The sequence below is a fragment of the Papio anubis genome, chromosome 3 (genome assembly GCF_008728515.1).
Source record: "Papio anubis isolate 15944 chromosome 3, Panubis1.0, whole genome shotgun sequence".
Classification (NCBI taxonomy): Eukaryota; Metazoa; Chordata; class Mammalia; order Primates; family Cercopithecidae; genus Papio; species Papio anubis.
In genome coordinates, this window is record NC_044978.1 from 1,892,464 (window position 1) to 1,910,251 (window position 17,788).

Consider the following 17,788-nt stretch of genomic DNA (forward strand, 5'->3'; position numbering starts at 1 on the left):
CTATAGATTGTTCTTGACATCCTTGCCTCAAGCTGCTACAGGGTCTGCACTCGTCAATATCTGTAACAGTACCCCATTCAGATTCTCACTTAAGAGCATCCAGCTCTGTGTCTCCCAGGCTTCCTGTCTCACTTCCAGCACTTCCCATCCCACAATCTGCCATACAGGGACCCGGAATCCAGTGGCTCGATTTTTTTCACTGTGTCTTAACTGCTCAAGTCTTTATTTCCTATCTGACCTGCCTTGGATTACATGGCCCATCATTTTATCAATTCCCTTACATGTACAGTTTATAATCCTTTATCCCAAGCTCTAAGGCCACAAATGTTTCCAAATTCAGATTTAAAAAAATGTAGAAAGATAACCGATTATCTTAGTGAAACTGAAGATGATTCTCAAACAAGTGGGATCAGTAAAGGCTCTAAATAGCTTTGTGTCTATTCAGGCTGAATTTCACTGCCAAATGAGTTCTGGATAACCACCAACAACCAACTCGTATTTTCAAACCTCTTTTGGATTTTGGAATTGCACAGAGAGATTGTAGACCTGGACCTTAAACTTCCTTACACCATTTCCAGTCCATTTACTCCCCAGTAAAGCTGCCAGCCTGATTAAATGCAACTCTGCCACCTCTGAGCTTGCATCCAAGCAGCTGAACAAAATGTACAACTAAGAGTCTCCCATGAAATCAGAACCAGTAACTGCAGGTGGACCCTTAGTCACCGCGAAGAAAGATTCTCGCCAAGCCTCAGAGATTCTCTCTGCCCTCTAGAGGCACTCACGGTGCTTGGGGAGATGCTTTCGGCTTCCTAACACAACGGTATACTCACGCCTGAACGATTTTTCTTTTCTTCCTTTACATTACGGTGAAGGAATTATGTTGATTCAAAAATGTGTGTGTAGGTAGGTTAAACAAACTATTATTTTATTCTCACAATAGTAGCAAGAGCGTTAAAAGGATGTGTTATAAAAAGGGTCATGGGCCGGGTGCGGTGGCTCACACCTGTAATCCCAGCACTTTGGGAGGCTGAGGCGGGCAGATCACCTGAGGTCGGGAGTTTGAGACCAGCCTGGTCAACATGGAGAAAACCCGTCTCTACTAAAAATACAAAATTAGATGGGTGTGGTGGTGCATGCCTATAATCCCAGCTACTCGGGGGGCTGAGGCAGGAGAATCGCTTGAACCCGGGAGGCGGAGGTTGCTGTGAGCGGAGATCACATCATTGCACTCCAACCTGGGCAATAACAGCGAAACTCCGTCTCAAAAGACAAAAACAAAAACAAACACAAAAGGGTCATGGGCCTCATGGGGTTGAGGACCACTGCCTTAGTCAATTTACTTCCTCATGAGTATTTCATACTGTGCCTTCTTCTTCCCAGTCCTGAGGCTAAGTGCCCTACTGCATTGAGAAATAAAAACAGAAGACGACCCCCGTGCACCGTCCAGCTCACCTGCCTCCATGCGCAGGAGCTTTGTGCTGCCCCGGGTAACACGCACGAACTGGCTGCGCTTCCCTTCAGGGCCGCCCCTTCGCGGATTACTGCGGGCCCTGTTCTCCACGCTACTCAGGACGATGTTCAGTTCTCCCCCTCCCCATTTTGATTTCCCCCCTCTCAACGCTGAATCATCCCTATGGGCACACAGGGCTGCGAGAGCACGAATCTTAAAAATAATACCCTTGCCGGGCGCGGTGGCTCACGCCTGTAGTCCCAGCACCTTGGGAGGCCGAGGCGGGCGGATCACCAGGTCAGCAGATCGAGACCATCCTGGCCAACACGATGAAACCCCGTCTCTACTAAAAATACAAAAAATTAGCCGGGCGTGGTGGCGGCACCTGTAATCCCAGCTACTCGGGAGGCTGAGGCAGGAGAATGGCGTGAACCCGGAAGGTGGAGCTTGCAGTGAGCCGAGATGGGGCCACTCACTCCAGCCTGGACGGCAGAGCAGACTCCGTCTCAAATAAATAAATAAACAAACAAAACAAATAATAACAATATTCTTGACCCCACGTTCTTCTCTAGTTACTTTGCTCACCTAGTCCCTTTCATTGCCCCTTTTAACACTCCTGAAATATTCTCTTCCTTTGCTACTCTAATTGTGATCCATCAACGACATCAATGTTACCTGCCATTGTGGTAGAAATTCAGGCTCTCAATTTCCACCCAGGACCTATAAATCAGAAACTGCACTCCAGCAGGATCTCCAGGATTCACAGTGACATTAAAGTTTGAAAAGCCCTGAGCTGTGGTGCCAATTTTCAATTCTCCTTGCATTTTTCTCTTGAATCCACTGTAATAAACCTTTTCTTTCTCCCCTTCACTTAAGCAGCTGTGTTCACAGTCACCACATCGCCTCCACAGTGTTCAATCCAAAGGTCAGGTTTTGTTGTTCATCTTGCTGGATCTGCGCATCCTTTGACATGCTTGAAATCTGCATTTCTTGTGAATCATCACCTTCAAGGCCATTAATTAACCAGGTTGTGTGGGGGCAGAATCCTTGAGCCTCTTCTTTCCTCCACCTCCTCCCTAAATGTCTCCCTTTCATACTGTCTATGGATATGGCTCCTCATGTTTCCTATTTCAAGCCTTAGTTCAAATACAAACTGCTCATGGGAACATTTACAGATTCTCTTGGCCGAGATCAGCCACCCTTCCTTCAAAGTGATTATTTTCATTACCTTGTACTTCTGGTTTCTCTCTTTTTCCATTTTACTTTTATTTGTAAGCTCCTTGACAACAAAATCCATGTCATGTTCATCTCTACATACTCACATTTCATCTGTTTATATACATATAAATATTTATTCTCATGTTACAAGTGCTCAATAAGTGCTTATCAAAGAAAATATTCCCTCCTTTCCAGGAACGAATGATGAGTTTTAATGTTCTACGGACAATTTTCTCCCGGATCATGGAAATCTATGCTGACTCTCTGCCCTGTATCCCAGATAAGCCAATGCTCATGCAGGCAGTCTCCATCAATCTTTTTTTGGAAAGAGCTAAAAATGATGACAAAACAGGAAGTAATTGTGCACCACTGTATTTGCAAAGTGGCCTTTTCAGACATGCTCAGTGAGACCCAGGGAACACGGCACACACAACTACAACTCTCAAGAAAGCAGTCTACAGAGCAAATCATGACAATTAGATCATTAGAACCTCTTCTTTCAGACGTTTCTGTGGCTGGCACCTTCTTGTCATTTACATCTCAGCTCTGATGAGATCACTCCAGCGAGGCTTTCCCCAGTTACCCAATCCAAAGTAGTCACTCTGAGTCCCAGTCTATTTAATCATGCTGTTTTATTTTTGCCATTTACTTCTGACTCTCTGAAATTATTTATTTTTTAAGTTTTTATTGTTCATTTCCTACCCTTCTGGGGTCTGAGCTTTGTAGCTGCAGGTGAGAGGTGACAACGTGCTAGCAGCCCTCACTCTCAGCGCCTCCTCGGCCTGGGCATCCACTCTGGTGGCGCTTGAAGAGCCCTTCAGCCCGCCTCGGCACCGTGGGAGCCCTTCTCGGGGCTGGCTGAAGCCGGAGCCCGAGCCTCCTCCCTCTGCTCGCGGGGAGGTGTGCAGGGAGAGGCGCGGGCGGCAACCCGGGCTGCGCTCGCAGGCCAGTGTGAGTTCCGGCGGGCGCGGGCTCGGCGGGCCCCACACACGGAGCGGCCGGGCGGCGCCACCGGCCCAGGGCAGTGAGGGCTTAGCACCCGGGCCGGCAGCTGCAGAGGTTGCACCGGGTCCCCCAGCAGTGCCGGGCCCGCCAGCGCTGCACTCAAATTCTCCCCGGCCTTAGCTGTCTCCCCACCCGGCAGGGCTCGGGACCTGCAGCCTCCCGTGTCTGAGCTCCCCGCCCTGCGGTGGGCTCCCTCGTGACCTGAGCCTCCCCGACGGGCGCTGCCCCCTGCTCCGTGGCACCCGGGCCCATCGACAGCCCAAGGGCTGAGACGTGCAGGCGCGGCTGTGGACTATCGGGTAGCTCCGCCTGCGGCCCTGGTGCAGGATCCACTGGGTGAAGCCAACTGGGTTCCTGAACCGGATGGGTACTTGGAGAACTTTTATATCTAGCGGGAGGATTGTAAAGGCACCAATCAGCACTCTGTGTCTCGCTCAGGGTTTGTGAATACACCAATTAGTACTCTGTATCTAGCTAACTAGCACTCAGTGACTCCGTGTCTAGCTCGAGGATTGTAAACACACCAATCAGCACTCTGTCAAAACGGACCAATCAGCTCTCTGTAAAATGGACCAATCAGCAGGATGTGGGTGGGGCCAGATAAGGGAATAAAAGCAGGCTGCCCGAGCCAGCCAGCATCAACCAGTTCCGGTCGGGGAGCGGAGTGTGGGAGCGTTGTTCAGTTGTTCTTTGTAATAAATCTTGTTGCTGCTCATTCTTTGAGTTTGTGTTGATTGTATGAGGTGTCACACTCACCGTGAAAGTCTGCAGCTTCACTCCTGAAGCCAGCCAAACGACAAACCCACTTTCACCCTTGAGGCTAGCGAGATCACTAACCCACTGGGAAGAATAAGCCGCTCCAGACGCACTGTCTTTAAAAGCTGTAACACTCACCAGGAAGGTTTGCGGCTTTACTCCTGACTGCGAGACCACCAACCCAACCGAAGGAAAAAGCTCCAGGCACATTTGAACGTCTGAGGGAGGAAACCCCGGCCATGCCGTGTTTAAGAACTGTAACATTCACCGTGAGGGTCCCTGGTTTCATTGCTGAACTCAGGGACACAACCCACCAATTCTAGTAACTCATGGACCTTGTCTTGTGTTCTATGCTTATCAGTAAACAGTAGAAAAACAGTGCCGCGTATGTAGTGTGTTAATAATAAACATTGAATGAATGTAGCTTGAGAACACTGTAAAGGGTCTTTGACCCTGAACCCCATCTTGAAATAATGGAATTATAAATCTTACATTAAAATGTGGTAGGCCAGGGCAATGGCTGACACCTGTAGTCCCAGCACTTCCGGCTGAAGGGATCAGAACATTTGAGGCCAGGAGTTTGAAGTGAGTCTGGCCAACGTGCTGAAACGTTGCCTGTATTCTCAGCTCCCTGGGAGGCTGAAGTGGGAGGATTGCTTCAGTCTGAGAGGTGGAGGCTGCAGTGAGCCAAGATTCTGCCAGTGCACTCCAGCTTGGGTGACAGATTGGAACTGTGTTGTGAGAAAACAGAAAACAAAAAAACCTTGGTGATGAGATAAGGAGAAAGGGGAAGAATACTGACTGCCTATAAAAGGATTAGAGCTTTTAGAACTTGAAATGTTGGCTGGATGCAGTGGCTCAAACCTGTAATCTTCGGGAGGCACAAGCGGGTGGATCATCTGAGGTCAGGAGTTCGAGACCAGCCATGGCCAAGATGTGAAACCTCATCTCTACTAAAAATACAAAAATTAGCCAGGCATGGTGGCCCACACCTGTAACCCCAGATACTCAGGGGACTGAGGCTGCAAGAGAACCTCTTGAACCAAGGAGGCAGAGGTTGCAGTGAGCTGAGATCATTCCACTGCAGTCCAGTCTGGGCAATAGAGTGAGACTCTGTTGCAAAAGCAAACACATACTTGAAAGGGTAAATGCTTTCAGAACTATCTACCAAACTAAGAAGAACATATTTTACAGGGGACTTTGGAGTAGGTATTCAACAAATATTCATTGATGGATTGATTTGGCTATTTGGCAGAAGTGATATATAAGTTACTAGTACAATTTAACTCCCAGAGCCTGTGTTTGGAGGCTGAAAACCCTACAAAGGGTTACAATAGAATATTTTAAACCAATGTACGGTTTCAGATCAGTAACACTGGCATTACCTGGGAGCTTGGCAAGAATGCAGAATTTCAGACTTCACTCCAGAATTGCTGAAGTAAATACAAATATTAATAAAATACCCAAGTAATTCATATGCACGTTTAAGTTTCAGGAGTTGTGTGGTAGAAACCATGTCTATGGATAGAGAAGCTGGATCCAATAAAGATGAAATGAATGGCTGTTAGTAAGAGTGGGTAACGAGAGTGGTATGGGGCAAAGGCTGAAGCTGAGATTGGGGGGTATCTGAAGGGTGAGTTAAAGGAAACAAGTTATCTAAACAAGGCTTATATGGTATGTATGTATGTATGTATGTATTTTTTGAGATGGAGTCTCGCTCTGTTGCCCAGGCTGGAGTACAGTGGCATGATCTTGGCTCACTGCAACCTCCGCCTCCCGGGTTCATGCCATTCTCCTGCCTCAGCCTCCCAAGTAGCTGGGACTACAGGCACCTGCCACCACGCCTGGCTGATTTTTTATGTTTTTAGTAGAGATGGGGCTTCACCGTGTTAGCCAGGATGGTCTCGATCTCCTGACCTCGTGATCCTCCCGCCTCGGCTCCCAAAGTGCTGGGATTATAGGTGTGAGCCACTGCACCCGGCCTATGATACTTATGTTTACTGCATGGTGAAAATAAGCAACTTGGTTGCAGAGACATTGAATCTTACCAAAACGCTAGGGCTTCGGTCTAGGTCCTGCTGCTTGCTGTTCAGAAAGCCAATGACTGAGACAATGAGTATGCCAAGGAAGAAGTTTAACCGGGTGCTGCAGCAGAGGAGATGGGCGATCAGCCTCAAATCCATCTCCCTGAACAACCAAAACTAGAGGTTATAGAGCAGGGAAGGAATGTAACCGTGTGTGGAAAAACAGGAATTAGGAAAGGATAAGTAGAAAGAGTAGGTCAACAGGAAGCAGGTGGCCGTTTAGGTAGTCATGATGGGCAAGGGGTCTGGCATCTCATTGTCCAGAGGCAGTGATCTGATGAGTTTCAGCTCCTTGATACTATCTAGGAAGGCTGATGGTTGGTTCCTGAGAAAGGAACTCAGAAAAGACAAATGTAACTGTCTCAAATTTTAAGACTGGGAAGGTCAGTTTCCATGTGGATTCAAAAGAAACCATAAACATCAGTTCTATAAGACAATTGGGCCGGTTTCAAGCCCTGTGAGTCTAAGATAGCACAAGTGTTTGGCATTCCATAGAAAATGGAGGACAACAAAGCTATTCTCTGAGTTGATTATAGTGATAGTGAAACACTGTTTTTTTTTTTTTTTTTTTTTTAAGATGTAATCTCTGTCACCCAGGCTGGAGTGCAGTGGCGTGATCTCGGCTCAGTGCAACCTCTGACTCCTGGGTTCAAGCGATTCTCTTGCCTCAGCCTCCTGAGTAGCTGACATTACAGGAGTGCACCACCACACCTGACTAATTTTCGCATTTTTAGTGGAGATGGGGTTTCGCCATGTTGGCCAGGCTGGTTCGAACTCCCGACCTCTAGTGATCCACTCGCCTTGGCTTTCCAAAGAGCTGGGATTACAGGCATGAGCCACTGCGCCTGGCCACAGTTTTTTTATATTTACAGTTTTAATTCAGTGTCTAATGATGCTTCATGAATCTTCTTAAGGCTTTTCAGTACCTTTATGGGGAAATGTGAGTCAGAAGGTGACAGGTCTGGTTCTAGGCAGTGCATTAATTTTAGCCACAAAGGAGGCAGAAGGAAGGCAAAGGCTTGGAGAAAGGGAGAAAAAACTTCCCCTGAGGGGAGGCTGTGAGTGGAGGAATAAGAGTTGTTGAAATAGTATCAGAAGGGTTTGGTTTTCTTCTTGGTGAGAACGAACATAAATTGTTTTACTGATGTTATTTGGGAAAGAATAAAAGAACTGAAATTGTGTTCAAGTAGACCTTCAGCTTGGACAGGGGACTCATATCCTGAAAAAAAATTCAAGAATAAATAGGTCTGTGCTTATTTGCCTAGATCGGGGGAGTTACGGTGATTTACTAATGCACCATATTGCCATGATATCTACGGTGATTTACTAATGCACTATATTGCCAGGACATCTTTGTGAAGTCACCTGAAGCTTTCCTATATTTTTAATTAGAAGTCATTTACTAGGTCCCTCATTTTCTTGGCAGCAATGGACTTAAATGGCTGTAGAATGAAAAATGCATGAGGAGTGGTATCTTTTCCTTCAAACCTCCCAGAAAGAGCAAGAGAAATAATCGCTCTCTGCATATCAGAGATTTTCTGAAGCTGTGGTTGGAGAAATGGGAAAAGCCTTCTCCCAGTGTTCCTTCTGTTTGAACCGTTCGCCTGACACAGATGGGCCAGCTTCAAGGCTCCATTGCTGCTGCTGACTTTCCACTCAAGCCCACTGCTGCCAACGTGGGTGGACTTGCGTGGAGGAGGGGAAGTTGGGGAGTGGAGAGGACCTTTTGTGGGTCTAATCATGGTGCATCCTTTCCCTATAATCTCACAAGCGTTTACCTCTGAGTTTTTCTGTAAATTATCAAGGTCTAGCGGACTAGGTGTTTCAGTCCCCCCGGGCTGCCATAACAAATTACCACAGACTGGGAGGCTCAAATCGCACCATAGCATCTCCTCACAATGCTGGAGCTGGAAGACTGAGGTCAGGGGGTCAGTAGGGTTGGCTCCTTCTCCAGCCTCTCTCCTTGGCCTGTAGATGGCCGAGTTCTCCGTGTGTCTCCACTCCGTCCTCCTCCTGTGTGTGTCTGCGTCCCTGTTTCCTCTTCGTATAAGGAGGCCAGTCAGATTGGATGAGGGACCACCCTAATGAGCTAATTTTAACCGAATTACTTCTTTAAAGATCTTATTGCCAAATGCAGACACATTCTGAGTTATTGGGGATTAGAGTTTCTTTCTTTCTCTTTCTTTCTTTCTTTCTTTCTTTCTTTCTTTCTTTCTTTCTTTCTTTCTTTCTTTCTTTCTCTCTCTCTCTCTCTCTCTCTCTCTCTCTCTCTTTCTTTCTTTCTTTCTTTCTTTCTTTCTTTCTTTCTTTCTTTCCCTTCCTCCCTTCCTTCCTTCCTTCCTTCCTCCCTCCCTCCCTCCCTCCCTCTCTTCCTTCCTTCCTTCCTTCCTTCCTTCCTTCCTTCCTTCCTTCCTCCCTTCCTCCCTTCCTCCCTTCCTTCCTTTTTCTTTCTTTCCGTCTTTCTTTCTCTCTCTCTTTTTTTTTTTGAGACAGGATCTCTGTTGCCCAGGCCAGAGTGCATGATGCAATCTTGGATCACTGCAACTTCGAACTTCTGTACTCAAGCGACACTCCCACTGGCACGTGCCACCACACTCGGCTAATATTTTATTTATTTTTATTTTTTTGGTAGAGATGAGGTCTCACTAGTCTCAAACCGCTGGCCTTGAGAGCAGTCCTCCTGCCTTGGCCTCCCAAAGTGCCTGGATTACAGGCGTGAGCCAGTATGCCCAGTGGATTAAGACTTCTGCCGTAAATTTGGGTGAGGGGATATAACTCAGCCATAACACAATGCAAACACTGTATCAGGTATGAAGACTAGACACCAGGGGGCAGACGTCCAAGGCAGTGAGGGAAAATGGAGCCCCACGTTGCACCACGGTCAGCCCCTCCACCTCCCGGAATCCCGACACTCAGGATCTCTTGCCACCAGAGAGATTAGAAAAGCAAATAAGAAGACTGCTTCCTGTGAACACTTGCCTCTAATTTACTGAACATCTTCTACAAGATTTCCTTGTTGGTATGAGCCGACTAGGAGAGTTTTCGATGGGCTGCCCCGGCGATGGTCAAACTGTGCCCTTCACAAATCCAACCCAAGCTCTGCTCTTCAAGCTGTGGGCCAGGTACACTTGTGAGGAAGGGCATCTTTTCCTTCATGTGAAGCACTGAGGGAGAAGAAGGAAACATCAGTTAGGCAGACAACTAAGGCTGGTCCTCGGAGAAGCAGCCTGCCTGAAAAATCGTAGCTACAGGCAAAACTAGAGCAGCCTGGGGAAAAGTCAGGCTGCACCTGCACAGACTAGCACGCAAGGTCCGGTACAGAAGCCTTTTGTTCTTCGTGTGATTAGCCAGATCCCAGGGAAAAGTTGCCTGTTCTTTTCAGACATGTACACGGTGGGCTCCCTGGGAACTTGCACAGGGAGGAGGGGGCGTCCTTAAAACAAAACCCGTAGTTTTACAAACAAGAGAAGCGGCGCTTTGAGCTTACCTAGAGTCATACCCACAACTACATAGACAAGGGGTAGAGTTTGCAGACAGCTTTTCACAAAGAGAAGTTACTCAAACAGCTACATAGATGAGAGGAGTTTCTTCTAAAAGCTTTTGGACTCAACTGTAAAAATGGCAACCCACTCACGCTCCCCTGTGCACCGTGGAGAGCTTGCTTTTTTTGCTCATTAAACTTTTGCTCCAGCCTCATTCTTTGTGTCCACGCTCCTGAAATCTTTTGGTTGTGAGACGATGAGCTTGGATAACACCTTAGACAATGAGACCAGTAACCCTGACCTGTTTCAGCACCATCTATCCAGGGGCCTCATCCATCCAGAGGAAGCACTTTTTCTAATACACCCTACGAGGGCGCCCACCTTCTCGTTTTTTTTAGGAGGTAATTTCTCACTCTCACCCAGGCTGGATTGCAGTGGCACAATCATGGCTCACTGCAACCTTGACCTCCTGGACTCAAGAGATCCTCCCACCTCAGCCTCCCGAGTAGCTGGGACGACAGGTGCGTGCCACCATGCCTGGCTATTTTTCTTTTTCTAATTTTTTAAACTTTTATTTTAGATTTAGGGTACATGTGCAGGTTTGTTATATAGGTAAACTTATGTCAGAGGGGTTTGTTGTATAGATTATTTCATCACCCAGGGACTAAGCTGAGCACCTGTTAGTCATTTTCCCCGGTCCTTTCCCTCCTCCCACTCTCCACCCTCAAGGAGTCCCCAGTGTGTGTGTGTTCCTCTCTTCGTGTCCGTGTGTTCTCATCATTTAGCTCCCACTTATAAGTGAGAATATGTGCTATTTGGTTTTCTGTTCCTGCCCTAGTTTGCTACGTATAATGAGCCGGGGGGAACCCATCTTAATATTCCTGCAAAATCATCATATAGGCTCTGCTCCGAGGTTCATTTTGTCCTTTTTTGCCTTCTGGAAGCAAAACATCTAAAAGAGAAAAAAATGATTACTGTGTTCAGGAAGTCCCTGAAGCCATTCTCAGTGAAGCTTCAATCTGGTCTGTGAAGAGCGGTGTAGCCGAGGTTCAGGAGAGGAAATTTTCCTGGTGAGCATGATGAAAAGCTTCCAACTCAAAGGCAAGATTCCTATAGAGGGTCTGTTACTGCTCATCTTACCCATTTTTCACTCGGCTGTATTACAGAATACTGGGGTTTCAACAAAAATGATTTCACTTGTTTTCTAACTTTTGTTTTTTTTTTTTTTTTTTTTTTTTTGAGACGGAGTCTGGCGCTGTGTGACCCAGGCTGGAGTGCAGTGGCCCTATCTCGGCTCACTGCAAGCTCCGCCTCCCAGGTTCAGGCCATTCTCCTGCCTCAGCCTCCGAGTAGCTGGGACTACAGGCGCCCGCCACCACGCCCGGCTAGTTTTTTGTATTTTTAGTAGAGACGGGGTTTCACCATGTTAGCCAGGATGGTCTCGATCTCCTGACCTCGTGATCCGCCCGCCTCGGCCTCCCAAAGTGCTGGGATTACAGGCTTGAGCCACCGCGCCCGGCCAACTTTTGTTATTTTTTATGTGGGTAGTATAGTTACATGTATTCAAATTTTCAAAATCTCATGCTTGAAATTTCAAAATGTATGAAAGACTCTATAGGCAGACACCGTCTGAGGGGCACAGTCCTGCTAAAAGTGTGGGTCATGGCCCAGCTGTGTCAGCGTCACCTTGTTGGAAGTGCAGATCTTGCCCTCCACCTGCTGAACCAGAATCTGCATTTTAACAAAATCCAGGTGATTCATAAAAATCGAGAACTGTTGTAGATGCGTGAGTGTAAACATTGTGAACCTGAGTCTAGGCTACAGTGCTTTCTCAATACCAACACAGGAAGGCAGCACAAGTTCAACTACATCTTGTTAGCATCCATGTCTTAGGATTGCTTAATTTACAAATCCGTAACACCAACAGCCACACGGGTTAGTTAACAGAGCTGGCAGGCGTATGGATGCCTAAGATCAACACAGCTTTGTTGCATAGAGCTAATCTGAGCAAGTGTATGAATACAACCCTCCACCCCCCCAAACAACCGATCACATGAAGAGGCCTACTTCAGGGGATAAAAATGGCCAGTTTGAAAGTTCCTGCTCCCTTAGAGGAGTGCATGTGTGTGTGTGCGTGTGCATGTGTGTGTGTGTGCGCGTGCGTGTGCGCGCGTGTTGGGAGAGAGAGAATATTGTCCTACTTTTCTTCTACTATTAAAAGGTCACGTATACTTTGAGTTTCTGTTTGAAGGCTCTAGAACTGATTCTGACAAATGTCCTATAATATCTCATCCTTCATTTCTACAAGGGAAGAAAAGAATACTGCAAACCCTCTACCTAGAGTATCACGGCCTAACCTCTATCTCAAACAAATATGTGTGTGTTGTGGTAAGCATTAACATATTTAGATTGTTTAATTTAGTACTGGATGCTCCTTTTGCTAATTCAGATAATCCTTCAATGACTATAAGTAAGTTGAAGAGCGAATTATGCTTGGTTTCCCCTCACTAAATGCAATCCAGTTCCATGAATATAATGTCAATCACTGTAGGTCTTAGGCATCCATAATTTCAAAGGACTGTTTCTGCATATGTAAGTAAATACGTATATATTCTGTTCCCTCTCTGTCTCATGAAAGGGAGCTTGTTCAATGCTGTGGGTCCCCTGAGCCCAGCTTTTCCATTTGTATACCTTCTGTCGTTTCTGCTGCAAGGACTGATTGTGTGGACGCTCAGTGTGAAGCAGTGTCAGGCATAGAAGCTTTGTTTAGCTGGACTTTGAGCTCCATCAGAGCTGACTGGGTGAGAACCTCAAGGCTTAAATGATGATAAATGAGACAAAAATGTTATTTGCTGCTCTTTTCTGAAGTCATTAAAATAATTTATTTTAAAATTATCATGAATCTGTTTTCTAAAAGGGATAATACATGTAAATGGCACAAACAGTAAAATGAAACAAGGTCAGTGGTAAAAGGACGTCTCTTACCTTGACCTCAAGTCATCTAGTTTGCTTCCCAAGGACAACTAATGTTACGTTGTCTTTTGCAGCTTTTGTAGACCCTCATCCAGGTGTTTCTTGCTTTGCTTCCAAGTAGGAAATTTATCACAAAAGAGCAACAGATTGCATTAAACAGTTTTTTTTTTTTGTAGTGGGAGACTTCATAGTTTTCTAAATTTTCCAGGTCTACACCTGGGAGACAATGCCTGCAGACTGGCTTTTTAGGAATAAAGGAAACTTGCATGCACTGGGTTGTTCCGTATAGAATTGATCCTGCTTGTATTGATGGAGCAAATATTTATTTACAAAATTCCTTTGCTTCTTACTGAGATAGGCATTGAGAAACAGAATGATACGACCCCTCAAGGCTACCATTAAAAAGCAGTGAGTTCGTGGAACATTCCTCATCCTTCACAATGACCTCTAAATGTCTCTTTTAGAAGTATCCTCTAAGTTCCTGATTCCAAATTAGTTTGGGTACACATACAGAAACTAGAAGTGATTTAGGCAATCAGTTTTAAATATTAACATTTATGTTAAAATAGACATTGATACATTGTGTATTTTTTTCAGTTTTAACAAAGGATTTTGTTTGTTGTTCCCTAAAAATTAAAATCTAGAAAATAGCAAAACCCACTGCAAGAAGAGTTCTATAATAAAACGTTTTCCCCACTGCCGGAAGAGTTCCCCTTCACATGGTGTCCTCTTTCATGTACACGTTATCAGAAAGCAGACTCATGAATGCAAACCCTGTGCGAAAGGCACATGCACCAGGATTGCTCACACCTGCTGCACCTCCTTGGAAGCCAAGGGAGGCCTTTTCTGTAGTTTCTCCATTTTGATAGAAACTTATCACAATTCTTGCTCTGTGGCTCAGGCTGGAGTGAGTAGCATGATCTTGGCTCACTGCAAGCCCTGCCTCCCGGGTCACGCCATTCTCCTGCCTCAGCATCCTGAGTAGCTGGGACTACAGGCGCCCGCCACCACGCCCGGCTAATTTTTTTGTAGTTTCAGTAGAGATGGGATTGCACCGTGTTAACCAGGACGTTCTCTATCTCCTGACCTCGTGATCCACCCACCTTGGCCTCCCAAAGTGCTGGGATTACAGGCATGAGCCACCGCACCCGGCCACATTTTTTTTTTTTTTAATAGCGAAATATTGAAAGGTCTCTTTGCTTGTTCTTTACTTCAGTTATCTACTAGAAAGGCACAGAATTAAAAAGGTTTTTTTCCCCCAGCTATGATCCAAACACAGAATATTAAATAACATCTGGGTTACTCTAAGTTCCTGGGTTTTATACTTGGATATTTACAGAGGAGTTGAACCTCAAGTTCTGCCACTCTTCAAAATGGGTGACTGAAGAGAGGTTATGATAGGACAGTTAAAAATATTGACAGTCATTCTTTCATGGAGGGAAAAATTGATAGTCATTCTCTGATGGAGGGAAGCAAGCTTTCTCAACCACCAACCAATATGACCTCATTGGTCACAAGCCCTGCAAAGATCCAGCAAGATTTGAGTTTTAAATACAGAACATATTTCAAAGAGAACCAGTAGAGAGTGCTGATGTATGAACAAAATTGAATGCTGGTGAAGGCAGAGTGTAAAGAATCCCAAGAAACTTGCCAGTTTTCATTTAATAAGCCAGTAGTATAGCAACCTAAAAGCCTTGGTGTGTTGACACCAGCGTGTTTTTATAGAATTGCTGCAGGAAGGCATGATTGGCAGCTGTCCTCTGGCTCACAGCACCAACTTCTCCAGGAGACTTAAGGCTGGGGTGTGTAGCGGAGGTATTTCTTACCAGATGGGAGCTCTTTGGTGAAGACTCCTTTCAGGAAAATTTTTTTTTGGCTTCCTCTTCGGGGATGGTTGGAAGGACCATGACACTATCCCCATCCTTTCAATCAACTGGGGTGGCAACCCTCTTTTCTGCTGTCAGCTACGGAGAGGTGACTATGGGGAGAATCTCATCAAAGTTCCCGCCAATGGTAGCTGGGTAGATGATAGACAGCTTCAGCTTCTTATCAGGACCAATAACAAACACCACACGAGCAGCCGCAGGCATATCCTTTTCATCCTTCTCTGCTGGATCCAGCATGCCCAACACGATGGTAAGGTCCCGATTCTTATCATCGAAGATGGGAAAAGGTAACTTTTCTGTGGGCTCTTCACCATTGTAAGCATTGATATCCTTGCTCCAGGCAAGATGGTCCTCAACACTGTCTATTGAAAGGGCAATTGGCTGGGTGCAGTAGCTCACGCCTGTAATCCCAGCACTTTGGGAGGCTGAGGCAGACGGATCACAAGATACAAAAATTAGCCAGGCATGGTGGCGCGCACCTGTAGTCCCAGCTACTCAGGAGGCTGAGGCAGGAGAATGGCTTGAACCCGGTAGGCAGAGATTGCAGTGAGCCAAGATTGCAGTGAGCCAAGATCTCGCCACTCCACTCCAGCCTGGGCGACAGAGAGAGACTCTGTCTCAAAAAAAAGGAAAAAAAGGAAAAAAAAAAAAGGGCAATCAACTTAACATTCCTCTTGGCAAATTCTGATGCCAGTTTTGCAGCTCTGCTGAGCTCTGTGGAGCACACTGGGGTAAAGTCCTGAGGGTGGGAGGAGAGAAAGCCCCATGAGTTTCCCAGAAAGTCGTGGAAACGGACGCGGCTGGCAGTGGTATTGGCCTCAAAGTTGGGAGCCACGTCCCCGAGAAGCCAACCTCTGGGCATGGCGGCGGCAGTGACCAGGAGGTGCAGCTCGGATGGCAGCCAACCGGGTGGTTCTGACGAAGAAGACATTGTATATTTACACACAAAATTCATACGGATTTTTAAGATAAAATAGAAGACTTCAAAGAAAAATTAGGCCTGTGACAGCATATTTTACTGCACCACTAGAGGAAATCCTTGGAAAATTTGCCAAGCATTAGAAATAGATAAGTCGCTGTGAAAGTTGAATGATGAACCAACCTTGGCTTATACAAAATGAAGAGCAAAGAGCAGGTGTTAAAATTGGGATGTGGGAGGTGACGAGTTCTTCAACACCTCAACCCAATGAATACAATTTAATGATGTAACCGTCCATGATTTAAATAAAAAAAATTGATAGAACCCTACTGCGTCTAACAATATGTCCTATGTTAATAGGATGTTTTCTATACATGATGCAATGAGAATATTTTTCCTACACTCCTAAAATTAAGATAATTGAAATTCTACTGTCAAACAAATGTTGATTTAAAAATTATTATTACCTTTATCAAGCACGGCATTTTAATAGATGTTTTAAAAAAGGTGAGCTCTAGGCTGGGTGCAGTGGCTCATGCCTGTAATCCTAGCACTTTGGGAGGCCAAGGCTGGTAGATCACCTGTGATCAAGAGTTCGAGACCAGCCTGGCCAACATGGCAAAACCCCGTCTCTACTAAAAATACAAAAATTAGCCGGGTGTGGTGGTGTGAGCCTGTAATCCCAGCTGCTTGGGAGTCTGAGGTAGGAGAATCGCTTGAACCCGGGAGGCAGAGGTTGCAGTGAGGTGAGATTGCACAACTGCACTCCAGTCTGGACAACAGAGAGAGATTCTGTCTCAAAAAAAAAAAAAAAAAAGACAGAAAAAAGGTAAGTTCTGTTTCATACAGACAGCCAATTTGCTCTTTGTTATTAGAAAAACTAGAGTGGTAGTTAGAGAATAGTCATTAAGAAATGGTAACAACAACAAAAAAATGTGAAAACAAAGTTTTTTACACCAATGTTGGTTTGCTGAAAATCTCATGATTTCTGATTTCCTTTTCTATCATAAATTTGTTTGGCTGCTCTGAGCCTTTCCCAATCCCAATGCATACCCAATTCTGTTAAGAGATTTTTTTTTTAGTAAATTGATTTAAATTATTTTAATATATTTTAGCATACTGATTTATATAGTGCTGATTGATCTGATGGAATGTATTGATAATTAGTATGGAGTGTGGCATATGTGTCAGTGTGAATTAACTTTAACCTACACCTTATAGGTGACTGATTAGCATTTGAACTGCCTCAATTGGCAATCTACACTTGAGAGGTGGACTCAGCAAGACTTCAAATATTGATGTCTAAATCTAAACCACAGGCATTGTGAATTAGCACAAGGAATGAAGGAAAAACGATTTCATTCATGAAATTAGCAAACTTCTAGACATGTGGTGGGAAAGAGAAGTTTTACAGGCTCTACTACCCTTGAAGAAAGGAGGTATAAGAATCTGTTTAAGACCCACATCCAAGTAGCCCCTTGGGGTCGGGCTTCCTTCAGTCCTGTGATCCCACCCTCACTGGATGACTATTGAACCTCAGGAAGTTTTTTGATCCTATCAACAAAATATCGTTGCATCTGCCTTGGAGTGAACCTTTTGTCTGATGTGCTTGTCAGGGCATCTGAGGACTGCGAGTGGTCAAGAGGCTATATGGCTGTCTTACTGCCTACTTGCTATTAGATATCTGTCGGATCAACAAAGCATGTCTGAGATTTGCTTTACTTGTAAGACCACTTGGAAACAAAGGAGTAAAGGTCGAGATTGGTAGAAACAACTGGAATCCAAGGATATTCATCATCAGATGCTATTGTCCAGTGAACAAATACTTTTCATATGAGTATTGAACATTTAGGTTTAAATACCCGACCACAGTTGGAGAAGCGCTGCTCATCTATCTTGGGGCACGCTCCCTGTGCATTTGAAAAGTACACGTATTTTGATGTTGAGTGGAACCTACTACATAGACACCTTAGGTCAGGTTGGTCAAGTTATTGCCATTCAAATCTATATGCTTA

At 45.4% G+C, this 17,788-nt stretch overlaps 1 pseudogene; it reads right to left on the reverse strand.

Moving 5' to 3' along the window:
* Window positions 1-14,059: 14,059 nt before the first annotated feature.
* Window positions 14,060-16,339, reverse strand: LOC101009988 (annotated as a pseudogene).
* Window positions 16,340-17,788: the final 1,449 nt, after the last annotated feature.